This window comes from Bidens hawaiensis, unplaced genomic scaffold (genome assembly GCF_021521415.1).
Source record: "Bidens hawaiensis isolate Kalapana, Puna unplaced genomic scaffold, B.hawaiensis_p1.1 tig00009385_1, whole genome shotgun sequence".
Lineage (NCBI taxonomy): Eukaryota > Viridiplantae > Streptophyta > Magnoliopsida > Asterales > Asteraceae > Bidens > Bidens hawaiensis.
In genome coordinates, this window is record NW_027491692.1 from 85,571 (window position 1) to 100,988 (window position 15,418).

The 15,418-nt window shown below is 38.3% G+C and overlaps 1 pseudogene; it reads left to right on the forward strand.

Annotated features, from left to right (window-relative positions):
- Positions 1–564: 564 nt before the first annotated feature.
- LOC143532196 (NADPH-dependent aldehyde reductase-like protein, chloroplastic pseudogene) lies at positions 565–1,383 on the forward strand (annotated as a pseudogene).
- The last annotated feature ends 14,035 nt before the right edge of the window (positions 1,384–15,418 follow it).

Sequence of the window (15,418 nt, forward strand, 5' to 3'; positions counted from 1 at the left end):
TCTTCAGAATTCTCTTTTAAATAATATTTTTAAATGAACACCACTTCTTAAATATATTTTTTCACCGTCATCATTTCATAAAGAAATCAATTAAGCAATAGTATTTTGGTAGGTTTGCTAGCTCATTTATTTTAGTCTTTCAATCATTAACTTGATTATTTGGTTTATCTGCCTAATCATTGGTGACGGCTTCAGCAGACTTTTTTTTTTGTAAACAACTAATTTTTTTTAATATGTAATTGTTTTGAAACTAATATAAGACTTTCTAACTGTTTAAAGACTTTGTCTTTATTAACATACCATCGATCATCAGTTTAATAGTCATTTTTCAATTAACACCATCTTTTTTATATAATTTTTTCATCGACACTAGCTCACTAGAGAAAAGACTCAAATCAAACAACAGTATCTCGGTAGGTATACTTATTTATTTTATTCTTCCAATCTCATTATTTGGTTTTTCTGTTTCTATATTGGTGACTTCACCAATGACGAAAATTTTTTCCACTCTTACTTATATCAACATATATCAAACCCCACAAATACTCGAATATTAAGCATACCTATGGCCGTCGAAACCACCACCACTCAATCTCCGCCCCTCCCACTCCATGACCGCGTCGCAATCGTCACGGGCGGAGCTGGCGGCATCGGCAAAGCCATCGCCCTCCACCTCGCCTCCCTCGGCGCAAAGCTCGTAGTCGGTGACATCTCCAGCTCCAACAAATTGGACCTAATCATCTCCGAAATCAATTCCAAATTCGCACATGCATGCGCCATTTACGTCAAAGCGGATGTGTCCGATCCAGTTCAAGTCAAAGCCTTATTTGACGCAGCCGAGTCCGCCTTTAATTCTTCGATACACGTTGTTGTCAATGCCGCGGGAATTAAGGACTCGTCCGACTCCTCAATCCCTAACTCCTCCGTGGACGTATTCGATCGGACAATTGCGGTGAACACGAGAGGCTCGTATTTAGTCTGTAAGGAGGCGGCGAACAGGTTGAAGCAAGGAGGTGGTGGGAGGATTATTTGTGTGACTTCATCATTGGTGGTGGCTTTAAGGCCGGGGTAAGGGGCGTATGCAGCGTCTAAAGCAGCGGTTGAAGCGATGGTGAAGATACTGGCGAAGGAGCTCAAGGGGACGATGATTACTGCGAATTGTGTGGCTCCTGGGCCGATCGCGACGGAGTTATTTTACGAAGGGAAGAGTGAGGAGATGGTGAAGATGGCGGTGGAGCGGAGCCCGTTGGGGGAGCCGGAGGATGTGGCTTCGGTGGTCGGGTTTTTGGTTAGTGACGCGGGAGAATGGGTTAACGGTCAGGTTGTTCGTGTTAACGGTGGTTATATATGAACGTACTGTGATTAAATTATGCATGGGTTTAAACTAATTATGCTGTTAGAATTTACCTAATTAATAAATCATGGGTTTGCTACTAGGATATAGATATGGTATCTGTGATACACGGGTAGTTAAAAAGTAAATAAAAAGTTATATTTAATAATATAAATAATAACATGCCTTATAGATTTATAAGATAATTTTTTTTCTAAAATACATAGATTAGTAAAAATATTTTATATTTGTATTTTAAAAGAAATCAAAATGGAAGATTGTGAATATATAACAATTTAGAAAAAGAGAAGGTTAACATCAATTCATCCTAGTTGAGTTGGTAAGCTACAAACATTTTAACAATAAGGTAGTGAGTTCAATTCTCACCAACAATATATTTTTCATTTTATCATTCATTAAATGGAAACTGTAAAAATGGAAAGTTATACACTTGTTATCTATGTGGAGGCTCTAGTTAAATAACATGTGGAAAAAATGTGTTACTTTAATAATATCTAATCTAACTAATATATTAAAGCAGCACAGTTTTGTTCACATGTCCTTCACCTAAATTGTTCACATAGGCTTCCATGTCATCAACCTTTCATAAATCTAATTTTCACATATTCACAATAAAATTTTAATCAATGGTATTAACTTTTATATTTTTGTAACTTATTAATGTAATTATGATATTAATTATTCTAATTATTGTTAGAATTATAAAACTTATTAAATTTACTAGATTTAAATTGTTCATCGTTTCTTCTATAAAAGGCACATGCTTCGTTCAAAAATCATAACGCTCCCCATCTTTTGTAACCAGATTATTTGCCTCATCTATAACCGGTTCTTCATAATTTGTCTGTTTCATAATCCAAACAACATCAAATATGTTCATCGTTTGCAATTATCATGTATGATATATATTTTTGTGTTTAATCGATTTTTGTGAATCACAACATCAACTTTATTCACAGTTATTGGATTTAAGGTTTAACTGCATGATTTTTTATACTAAGGATTAATAGATTTGATATTTAATCTATTCCTATTAATCGATTTATGTTTTAATCTATTTAGGGTTTAAATGTATGATTTTTTTATATCATCGGTTAATCGATATGATTTTTAATATGTTTGTTATTTAAAATCTAACTAATATATTAAAGCAACACAATTTTGTCTACATGACATTCACCTAAGTTGTCCACATAAGTTTCCATGTCATCAACCTTCCATAAATCTATTTTCCACATATTCACAATAAAATTTTAATCAATGTTATTGACTTTTATATTTTTGTAACTTATTAATGTAATTATGATATTAATTATTCTAATTATTGTTAGAATTATAAAACTTATTAAATTTACTAGGTTTAAATTGATCATCGTTTCTTCTTTAAAAGGCACATGCTTCGTTCAAAAATCATAACGCTCCCCATCGTTTGTAACCAGATTCTTCGCCTCATCTATAACCGGTTCTTCATGGTTTGTCGGTTTCATAATCCAAACAACATCAAATATGTTCATTGTTTGCAATTATCAGGTATGATTTATATTTGTGTGTTTAATCGATTTTTGTGAATCACAACATCAACTTTATTCATGTTTAACTGCATGATTTTTTATACTAACGATTAATAGATTTGATATTTAATCTATTCCTATTAATCGATTTATGTTTTAATCTATTTAGGGTTTAAAGGTATTATTTTTTTTAAAATAATCGGTTAATCGATATGATTTTTAATATGTTTGTTACTTAAAATCTAACTAATATATTAAAGCAACACAATTTTGTCCACATGTCCTTCACCTAAGTTGTCCACATAAGTTTCTGTTAGTCCCATTTTGTATATTTAGTCTTTTGTATTGTTTAAGTTATATGTTTGGGCCTACGGGTCATTTTGTATATTATTGGGCCACGGTCCATTGTAAAAAAGCCCATTAGGCATTTGACATATCATACTTCTCATGCATGCTTCCCTATAAATAAGAAGCATGCCATGAGAAGCAAGGTTGTTGAAGTTTGATATACATAAGAAAACCTGTTGCAAGATCTCTATTACTTTCTCTCTCTCTAACTTATACTATCCGTGACTGAAAATAAACTCAAGATCCGAGACCTCTTGGTTGCTTAGTGTGATTTCCGCTAGTACTAAGTTAGGTTGATCCAAAGACGTTGTTTGATCCACCCGACTTGGGACCTACAATTGATAGCAAAGCTTCGGCTCACTAGTTGAGGGTTTTGGATCACAACCTTGGGTTTTGATCTTGAAAAGAAGAAAATAAGTGTTCAAAATGTTCTTAAAAAAAATAAAAAAAATTGGCAACATCTTCATAAAATGTCTTAGAATGTGTTTGTGTTGAAAGTCATAAGTGTTAAAGGTGATATTTACGGGTTCCAGGTTTGTTGGTTTGATAAGGGATTCCTTTCGCTTCGCTTGGGATCCTTTCGCTTCGCTTGAGATCATTTCGCTTCGCTTGGGATTCCTTTCGCTTCGCTTGAGGCTATTTAAGCGAAAAAGGTTAACTGTTTGGAAGATTAATTTCTTTTGAAGACTTACACCACGGCCAGTACTGATTCAGAGTTATTGAAGGGTTATTTGTTGTTAGAAAATCAAGTTGGAACTCATCAGAAACCTCCTAAGTTTATGACCTTAGATGATAACTTCATTGATTTTAAATGGAGGTTCATGAACTTCATCTCATTAACTGAAACTGATTTAATGAGATGTTTTGAAGTTGGTCCTCATGTTCCAATAACTCGCACTGATGCTGGAGAACAGCCTAAGGCACCAGAGAATTATGATCAAGATGATTTGGATAAATTAGCACAAGATAAGAAGGCATTTCTGTTGTTGACAGTCTGTCTGTCAAATGAAATCACAAAAACACTACGAGAACACAGAAGTGCCAAGGGTTTATGGGAAGCTCTTGTTGAAATGGTTGAGAGAAATGCTGAAATAAGAGAAAACAAGAAAGCACTGTTGAAGGAAGAATTCAATATGTTCAACCATCGTCAAGGTGAAGCTGTGCTTGACTTAGTGAAAAGGTTTGAGAAGCTCATGGTCAAAGTAAGAGCTGCAGGTGTTAACATTCCTAACACTGAGGTAAATCACAAGTTGATGAACTCTTTGCCTTACAGCTGGAGTGTAAAAACAATAACTATCAAGAGAACCACAAATCTAAATGGGATGACAAATGGTGAACTAATATCCACCATCAAATCTTCGAAATGGATGAACAGATGAGGATAAACAATCACATGAATTGTCTGAATCAAGCCGGAGTAAGTTCTACATCCTCAAGTGTGCCAACAGCTTTTGTCAGCAAAACCCAACCGAATGTATATCCCGTGACTAATCCCAAGTACTCACCAACTATCCCTTCACAATCAACCGCTTTCATCTCCACCAACATCCCATCAACTCCATCCAGTGCAAGTTCATTTCAAAAAGCAGTCGACAGTGCAGTTGCTCAAGCTCTGAAAGCACATGGAATTTCTGCAACAAAACCTCAAACAAATAAGCCATCCAGCTATTGTGAAGCAATTCCCATGCTAAATGATTCAAATGTGACACTAGTTAAAGCCTTTCTGTCTTGTCATGAAGAGCTGTTGCAAGGGAATTTGTCACCTGCTCAGTTTGAAATAGGTGATCTGAAAGACATAAATCAAAAGGATCTTGAGAAAATGGACATCAAGTATCAGATGGCCATGGCTGTGCAAAGGGCCACCAACTTCATCAAAACCTACGGAAAAGACAGCTTCAATGATTCGGATCGAAAGCGAATTGGTTTTGACAAGAGCAAGCTTCGATGCTACAACTGTGCAGAGATGGGTCATTTTGCTAGAGAATGCACAAATCCTCCCAAACCAGCAAACGATATACAGGTGACAGAAGTAACTGAAGAAGAGGACGCAAAAGCTGCTGGAAAGAGGCCTGCGGATCAAAGGGCAAACAACTCAGCTCAAAGAATCGGAAATCGTTCACACAAGGGCAGCTCAAGCTCAAATTCAAGAGCCCTTGTTTCTCAAACAGGAATCCACACCGATATGAATTGGGACGAACAGTTTCAAGAGGTGCAGAATCCTTTAAATATGGCTAGCATGGCTTTCAGTTCAAACGATGAACCATCTTCATCTTATGCTGTCGATTCTTGTGCATCACACCTTGATGAGGTAAAACGAAATCTCTGCACAGAAGCATGTGTCAACAAAGTTACATACTATAGATATTTGCAAGACGAAGTTTTGGAAGAAAATGCAAATTCAGCTGAACACTGAATATGTAAAAGCTGATAAGATCTACATTGAAAAGATCAAAACTCGTCACGATGATGTCGCTAATCTTAGACTTGAAATTTTTCGAGAAAAACATAATGTCACTTACTATAAGGACATAATCAATAATTTAAAAGAAGAAATACGAAATTAAGACTCGAAGTTACTAATAAGAAAGAAATGGAAAAATAAGTAGAAAGGTTTGAGGCATCATTTGAGAAGTTAGATAATCTTATTGGAGCCCAGAGAAGTACTAAAGTTAAAACGGGGTTGGGGTACGACTACACGGCCGTACCACCACCATTCAATGATAACTACACCAGTTTGCCCCACATTAGCTATAATACTTCTCCTGATGAGGAAATGGCATACGGTGTTGGTAGGATACCAAAACCTGTGACATTTATTCCTGCAGCATCTCAGACTGTTGCTCCAATTCAATCATTTGAAAATGCTAACGTCAATGTGTCTTGTGAAGCAGGAAATGTAAACAATGGTGATTGTGGGAAAATTAATCAGGATCTTAAGCAACATGGAGGATTAGAACCACGTTTTGAGTCATGTGTGGGTCTAACCAAAAGCATTAATAACCCTGTCTGTAACAAAGTTTGTGAATCAATGTTAGATTGTTTAATGTCAGAATCAAAACCTGTATTTTGTGAAACATCTCGTGAAGAAAATTGTAAAGAAGTATGTAATGAAAGTGAATGTTCTTCATCTGATTCTGAGCATGAAACAATTTTTGATGAAACAAATGTAACTGAGGTTAATGAACAAACAAGTTCTAGGTGCCTGTCAACTGATCATGATTTTGAGGATTTACGAAAACAAGAAATTGTCTTTGAAAATGAAAAACCAAGCACGTCATGTAAATATATGCCTTCAAAGAAAACTTCATTTTCACAGAATACCACTAATAGAAATAGTTCTCAATCTTATGATCAATTTAATAGCACCTACTACTATACTGGTCATAAACCCAGGCAGTCAAATTACTTTGCATCGAATCATTCAAATGTGTTCATAGATAGAGGTTTTCAATCCATTAACTCTCCCATATCACCTCACCCCACATATTTCAGTGATCAACATGTCTATGATTGTAACAAAAGAAAATGTTGTTTTGTGTGTGGTAATCCGTCTCATCTTGCGAGACACTGCAAGAACTGGCATAAGAACCAAAGAGACGCCAAAAGCAGGTTTGGTGAGACATTTACTGAGTTAAACGTTCAACCTAAGAAAATGTCTTATCAAACTTGTACCTCAGCCAGTAAGACGGATTCAACAATTAAAAGAACCGACAAACCCAAGAAACCTTTTTGGCTTACACAAAGAGAAAGGAAGCGGTTAGCCAAAGGGTCAGAAGCTGAAAACTCTAAAAACTCCTCTAAACCATTTTCAAAAGCAAACAAAGAAGATTTGACAATCAAACCCAAGTCACAACGAAGGCAATCAAGAAAATCTTTTAAGAACCGAGGGAATCCCAACACCAGTTCCTCAAGTGATTGCACTTCAGATTCGGATTCTCCAAAAGATTACATTTTCAAACATCATAAAATAAAATTGGGTGATTTTCTGTTTGCTTTTCCCGAGACAAGTTCGTTTCGGGACCCTTCTACTAACTAGCTGCTCATGTATGTAGGGTCAGCCTGGAAGGCCTGTCAACAGTATTTGGTACTTGGACAGCAGCTGTACCCGACATATGACAGGAGATGAGTCCCTATTGTTCGATATAAAGCCCTTCGATGGTGGCCATGTTTCCTTTGCTGGTGACATAGGAGGAGAAATCGCGAAACAAGGCAAGGTCTCCAATGGCACATTGACCTTCGACGAAGTCAATCTTGTGGAACAACTCAATCACAACTTACTCAGTGTCTCTCAGATCTGCGATAAGAAATTTTCAACTCTTTTCACTGAAAATGAATGTCTTATTCTTAAACCAGGTTTTAAAGTCCCGGAAGAGTGGATCATGTTACGTACTCCGAGGCACAATGACGCATAGATTCTGGACATGAGAAGCAATTATTCCATGTGTACTGCTTCTTGTTTGATGTCCAAGGCCTCGGAGAACGACTCATCCTTATGGCATCGACGTCTAGGGCATGTAAACTTTAAGAACTTGAATAAGTTGGTTAAAGGTGATCATGTGAGGGGCTTGCCTGTAAAATCATTTCATTGTGCTGAAAAATGTTTATCTTGCTCTAAGTGCAAACAGCACAAACTCCCTCACCACCCTAAGATAGTCAATTCCATGAACTCCACTCTTCAACTGTTGCATATGGATCTTTTTGGTCCTGCTCAACCAATGGCAATAGGTCGAAAAGCCTATTGTCTGGTTATTACTGATGATTACTCGTGTTTCAGTTGGACTTTTCTGCTAGGTCACAAGGATGAGACATCTCAGTTTCTTATAAGATTCATTGTGTTGGTTGAGAATCAGACGTACAAACGAGTAAAGTGCATCAGAAGTGACAATGGAACGGAATTCTGCAACAAGGCTGTCAACGAATTCTGTCACAACAAGGGGATTCTTCATCAGTTCAGTGCACCCTACAATCATGAACAAAATGGGGTGGCTGAACGACGGAATCGTACACTAGTTGAAGCTGCAAGAACCATGCTGTCATACTCCAAACTCCCTTTATTCTTCTGGGGGGAAGCCATTAACACTGTGTGCTACACTCAGAATCGTATGTTGCTGAATAAAAGACTGAATAAGACACCTTATGAAGTCTTTTATGGAAACAAGCCAAGGGTTAATTTCTTCAAGACATTCGGTTGTCCTTGCACAGTGCTTCAATCAAATGTTGCCACAACTTCAAAGTTTGCTGAAAAGGCAAATGAGTGCTACTTTGTAGGTTATTCCGCTAACAAAAGCGCTTATCGTGTGTTCAACAAGAAATCCCGAGTGATTTTAGAGTCCTACAACATCGATTGGCAAGAACTAAACCCTACCGATGCACACAATGGTCCTGATTGGATGTTTGATTATGAAGGCTTGTTCAGGCAGTTTCGAGGAATGTATGTACCATCTTCTGCGCCAGTGATGTCTCCTGATCTTTTTGCACCAACTCCGACAATTGTTGATCTATCAATTTTGATGCATACTGTTATGAAAGGTCTGACAGACATACAGATTGCTGCACCTGCACCCGAATTTAATGTTCCACATATGGCTAATCAACCTGTCCCGGTAGTCAATGTGCAAACATCTGCAGAATCTACTGAAATACCCGCGGTCGAAGACACAGATGATTCAGACTCCGACTCATTTATATCAGCTGACAATGTTGAAGGCGTTCAGACCAATCAAGCGGCAGATCAACAAACCCACCAAACGAATACTTCCCCAGCTGTTGATCCAAGTATAGTTGAATCAGTTCCTACACCTTCCTCAGGTGAGGACGTTCATGGATCTGCAGAGGAAGCTGTTCAAAAGGATGTGCAGATTGACACCGTTCCCATTGGAAATTCTCGCAGCACCATCTCATCATCAGTTCCTGATTTTGTCGTACCTTTCTACGACAACCTATGGGAAGGCACCATCGCTCACGAACATTTGGTTGATCAAGAAGAAAACGCAAGGGATCCACAACCAAATGCTGTTGTCGATGTGACTACGGTCTTTTGTCCCATAGAGAGCCTGATCATTGAACTGGAGGCAATACCAGTCGTGAGTGTCGAACCCACTCCACAATTACCGATCCATCGTCGACATCCGACTGAGAACATCATAGGCGATCCATCCGCTGGCATCCAAACGCGCAGCACTTCTGGTAACATAAACAGATGTCTTTTTGCCTGTTTTATCTCACAGGTAGAGCCCAAGGCCTACAGAGTTGCTTTGAAGGAAAATTCTTGGGTTGATACAATGCAAGAAGAACTGTTGTAGTTCAAGAAGCTAAACATTTGGAAGCTGGTGAAGAAACCAAATCACAAGAAACCAATCGGAACAAAATGGGTGTTCCGTAACAAGAAAGATGACAAGGGGTGATCATCAGAAATAAAGCCCGATTGGTCGTACAAGGTTTTTGGCAACGAGAAGGACTTGATTACGATGAAGTTTGTGGCCAGATTGGAAGCAATTCGTATCTTTTTGTTCTATGCGTCGTATATGAATTTCAAAGTATATCAGATGGATGTGAAGACTGCTTTCTTGTACGGGAAAGTAAAAGAAGAAATTTATGTGAGCCAACCTCCAGGTTTTGTAGACCCAAATTATCCTGACCACGTTTACCGACTTGACAAAGCACTTTATGGTCTTCACCAGGCTCCTCGTGCTTGGTATGCCACACTGGCTGATCATTTGGTAAAGAATGGATACAAGAGAGACATTGTTGATCAAACTCTCTTTGTCAAGAAAGTGAAGGATGATTTGATTCCTGTTCAACTGTATGTTGATTATATTATCTTCGGGGTCCACGAATGAAACTCTGTGCAAGGAGTTTTCTGAGATCATGCAAAAGCGATTTGAAATGAGTTCCTTAGGGAAGATGACTTTCTTCCTGGGCTTACAGGTTGAGCAAAAGACGGACGGGACTTTAATTCACCAAGAAAAGTACGTTCATGACATTGTTCAGAAATTTGGATTTAAAGACTCAACTGCTTTTATGACACCAATCGCTACTCGTCCTGTTCTCGCTCATGATCCATCAGGAATGCCAGTCGATCAACATCTTTATAGGTCAATGATTGGTTCCCTGATGTATCTTACTGCAAGCAGACCGGACATCATGTTCCCTGTTTGCCAGTGTGCCAGATATCAATCTGACCCAAAAGAATCCCACATGACTGCTGTCAGACGTATCTTCAGATACTTGAAAGGGAGACCACGTTTGGGTCTTTGGTACCCAAAGAACCCTTGGAACTTCATGCTTACACCGACAGTGATTATGGAGGATGCCACTTGGACAGAAAATCCACATCTGGTGGATGTCAATTCCTGGGAGATCGGCTGATCTCATGGCAGTCCAAGAAACAACTCACTGTGTCTACATCCACAGCCGAAGCCGAGTACATCGCCGCATCCAGCTGCTGCTCTCAAGTGATTTGGATCCAGCATCAGCTGCTGGATTACGGTTTGAATTTCTACGGATCAACGATCAAATGTGATAATGAGGCGGCCGTTGCTATTGTCAAAAACCCGGTCCAGCACTCAAAGACTAAGCACATAGACATCCGAATACATTTTATTCGTGATTGTTATGATCGTAAGCTTGTCGACATAAAACGAGTCCATACTGATTTTAACTTTGCTGATCTCTTTACAAAAGCCTTCTGTCGTGCCCGATTTTTGTTTCTCGTTGAGTCATTGGGCATGGTCTCCTTTCAGTAAATTTTTATTGTCTATCTTTTAGTTTAAAACTGTAAATATTTTTCAAATATGTCACACTTTTAGAGGGAGAAAATGAGTTAACTCTAACTCTAACTCTAACTCACCAAAAAGATTTTAAATTTACTTTCAGTAAAAAAAACCAAGTCATTTGACTTAACAAAAAGATGTTAATTTTATAATTTAAAGAAAATTCAAAAAGAATTGTCCCGTTTAGAGGGAGCTCCTGCTTAGAGGGAGTCGGAAAATTAAAATTTTCAAATTTTTGAGAATTTGATCCGACTATATGGAAAATGATAGTACATTGGTTTGTAATAACTCTAGCACGTTACAAGAAAAGAACAAAAGGCTCCAAGGTCATTAATTGATGTGTAGGTAGGCTTGACAAACAAGTAAATGTCAAGTGATATAAACTTAAATTCTTGCCGGTGCTAGTGGATATACAAGTATGAAGCGGTTGCATGATTCCGTGTAGTCATATTTATGAAGGCAAAAATATAACTACATATGTCATACCCAAGCTTCTCTTTACCTGATCACAGTCGTCTTATGAAAAATCAGTGTCATTTTTAATTTTCATTGAGTCAAGAAAAAGAGTCAAATAAAGCGTCAAGAAAAGCAAGAAAAAGAAAAATCAAGAAAAAGAGTCAGTTCTAGGAATTTTAACTTCTGCTTTATTTCTTCATTTATTTTGATTCAAGCCTTGGATTTTCTCTGCGCGATAATATGGTATTATCCGACCTGATTGTTAAGGCCCTGAATCTTCTGCTTTGTTTTATTTTCTTTCTTTTGTTCAAGCCTTGGACTTTCTCTGCGCGATAATATGGTATTATCCGACCTGGTTGTTATGGCCTGAACTTCTGCTTTATTTTAATCCCTCTAGATTGAGTCAAGTGTGCAACGCACAAAGTGTCATATGTATTGTGTACTGTGTATAGTAAGTCAGTCTGTTAATAAGTGTACTGTGATCAACTAAGAAAGGTTTAAGTCAAGTTGAGGTGATATGTTAACACAAAGAAGGCCTGAGATATGACGGAATCAGTAACATGTCTGATTGAGCGGGGACCACATAAGCACCGTGCCAAATTGTACCTAAATTGTATCACTTTTGGCATCAAAACACTTGTCAAGTTGAAAAGAAGGACAATATCTACAGTCAATGATGAACTTGTCACAATAACTTCATAATGGAAACGCGATATAGAGCTTTGCAAATTAATGATTCCATATCGCGATCATTCTTTGAAAATTAATCAAAGAAAGTACTATGTAAATTAATTTAATATTATTATTACTTTGGTTTTAATTTTTTTTTTGTTTGTTTAATTTTATTTTATTTTTAAAAAAAAAATTTCTTTTATTATGTTGTGTTTTGACAAAAGAGATCGATCGTGCAAATGATAATAGTTATGGACCAACAAAAGAAAATTTTATAAACAATTTAGTGCTTGGATTCGGTGGGTAAATGTTTTTCGGGTTTGAAAATGCAAATATTGTTAAAAACCGAGGACTGAGAGTGCATTTTCGGTGAATACTCACGATGTTTTGACCTTATCGCGAGATAGGCTGACCCTATATATAAGGGAAACCTAAAATCTCTTTTACTATTCACCAAAATATTTTAACTTTTCACTCTCCTCTCTCTCTCTCTAATCTTCAAACACAAACCCAGATTTTTCTTCAAATCTTCAAAGCATCCGGTCCTCAATATTACAATTATGCCGTTAAATCCAATGTATCCACCTTCGGTATAACATCAAAACTTCATAAATCATTCATCTTCATATTTTCTGGGTTCATATGGATTGAGACGACGGTTCAAATGAGACGTCGGATCAATTCATAATTGATCTTCATATGCAATTGGTTCATCTGTTAAAGATTAATCTGTTTTGGACTTGTAAAACTTGAGTATCATCATTATTTATTAGTGTTAGGGTTATTTGTACAAAGTTTGTAGATTTAAGTTTTTGTTCATCAGTTCATAGGACAAATTGACCTAGAAATCATAAGGGCTTCAAGTTCAAACCCTCCAGAAACCCAACTCGCTTAAAGGCGATCTTGAGTAAAGTGAGAAGTGGCTAAAAGGGACTAAGTACAGGTTTTTCGCTTGAAGGGTCTTTCGCTTCACTTGACCATGCGAAGCGAAAACACTTTCTGTTTCGCTTCGCTTGTCCATGCGAAGCGAAACTCTTTTTCATGCGAAAAACTCATACTTAGAAAATTTTTCAGAAATTCAAACACAATGCAACTGACCTGTTATCTCAAACACACTGTTTGAAATTGTTGACTGATCTGAACTTGATCTTTGTACCTTTTGTTCCTATTAACTTGTAATTTGGCTGAAGTTAACTTATTATACCTAGAATGTACATAATGCTAAATCTAACTTATCTAATGTATAAACTATTAATATCCATTTAAATATCTAGTTTGTCTTGGTCTGACTTAATGATGATTCTCATGATCTTTTGTTTTTACATTTCAGGGTCATAAAAACTTTTGTACTCTAGCGTTGCCTAAAGCAAAGGGTGACAAGGTTTTTACTCCTATGGTCAAGGGGCTCAGGCAATCGCCCCTTTCATATGCCATCACCGCAGATCCAGCAATCTACTACAAGTGGATCTTAGATTTCTGGGCATTCGCCAAAATTGCTGATGATACTATGTCCTTCACCACGACAGTTGCCAGACAAGAATTAACTATCACAGAGGAGGATATTAGAAGGGTGCTAAAGATCGACGACCAGTCTGATTACAAATATGAGAGAGGAAATAAGAAGATGTTGGAAGAATTCGTTACCCAAATGGGGTATGATACGGAATGGAAAAGTTTAGAGAAGAGCCATCTGTCACCGTATTGAAGATTCCTCTTCCACATCATTACACACTGCTTCACAGATATTCGAGGCGGTTTTGACAGCATGAGCACATATTGGGTTCGAGTCATGTACGCACTGACCAACAAAGAGAAGTTTAATTACTCACGACGTATATTCTTGTGCATGCTCGCAAATATCAAGAGTGGGGCCACATGGTTGATGTACCCAAGATTTGTGCAGTTATTATTGGATGATATGATCCCAGACATTCAACGGCCGGGAGACAAGAAGGCAAAAGACAAGAAGTCACACCCCGAGCCATTTCACGTTCACGAGATCAAGATGTCAGTATTTGGCGTGCTGTTGAGCACCAAGGGCAGAGGTCATCAATACACTGGACCACGACCTGGGCCCAAGTTTGGATTGTTTGAAGACACAGAGCCTGCTGGGGATGAGGCATTTGAAGAAGGAGAAGGTGATGCAGAACCGGTAGCTGAAGGAGGTCAAGATTCGTCCGATGAGCCGGCTGAAGATAGAACAAAGGCCAAACACGATTTGAAGAGAAAGATAGCAGAAAAGGGCAAAACAATAGAGCTTGAGGAGGAGGAGGAAGACCAGCCGCCCCTAAAGCGTTTGAGGAGACATGGAGACTCCCAGAAGTCAACCAAGTCTCATGTCACGTCTCCCTCACAAGACAATCCCACAGACCAACCAAAAATAACCAAAGAAGCCCTAGATCAAGCCCTCAAATCCTTAGATGTGACCAAAATACAAATCCCTGCCCTCAAACCAACTAAAACCAGAAAGAAATCCAAAGCCAAGAAAACCAAAACCCTACTCCATGACTCACCTGATTCCTCACCTGAACCCTCACCTACAGACCAACCAATTCCAACTTTCCTACCCCAAATACCTTCCTCACCACACTCACCACCTCAACAACAACCTCACCCTGAACCTACCCAAGCCTCAACACCACCTTCACAGCCAACATCATCCATATTCACTTCCTCAGTTTTCAGCTCCCCAATTCAAACTACAAGCATATGGAGCAAAACCGTCCTTACTTCACCTACCCAAACCATCACACCAACTACGACACAACCAACACCACTCACCACTATAGCCTCACAAATTCTCACTCAAGCCATCACCCTACCCCTGCCAACCACCTCACCACCCATAACAACCACAACCCCACCATCCGCCATTATCTCTCCCAAACCGATCTCACGAGGGATGTCTGCGACTCCTCCAGTATACGCTGATCCTATCCTAGATAGGATCGTCGCACTGGAGGAATCAAACGCCAAAAGAGCAGAACGAGAGATTTCCCTCCTCAAGCTTATCAAGGAGATGAAGCAAAGGGCTCTAGAGGACGAAACGGAGAAGGCGGCCCTAAAGGAAAGGATACGGGTGTTGGAAGAGCAAAAAGCAGCAAGTGATGAAGTTGCTGAAAATCACCGGTTATTGACCAATACCTTCCACACCCGCATCCAAAATCTTCAAACTTTGATGAATCATGAGGCTTCCGAGAATGCTAATCTGAGAGCCGATCACGCTAGACGTGGAGATCGATTGGGCACACTTGAAAGAAATTTACCAAGTGCTAGTGCTCTCAGAACAAGCATTAACAAGAAAA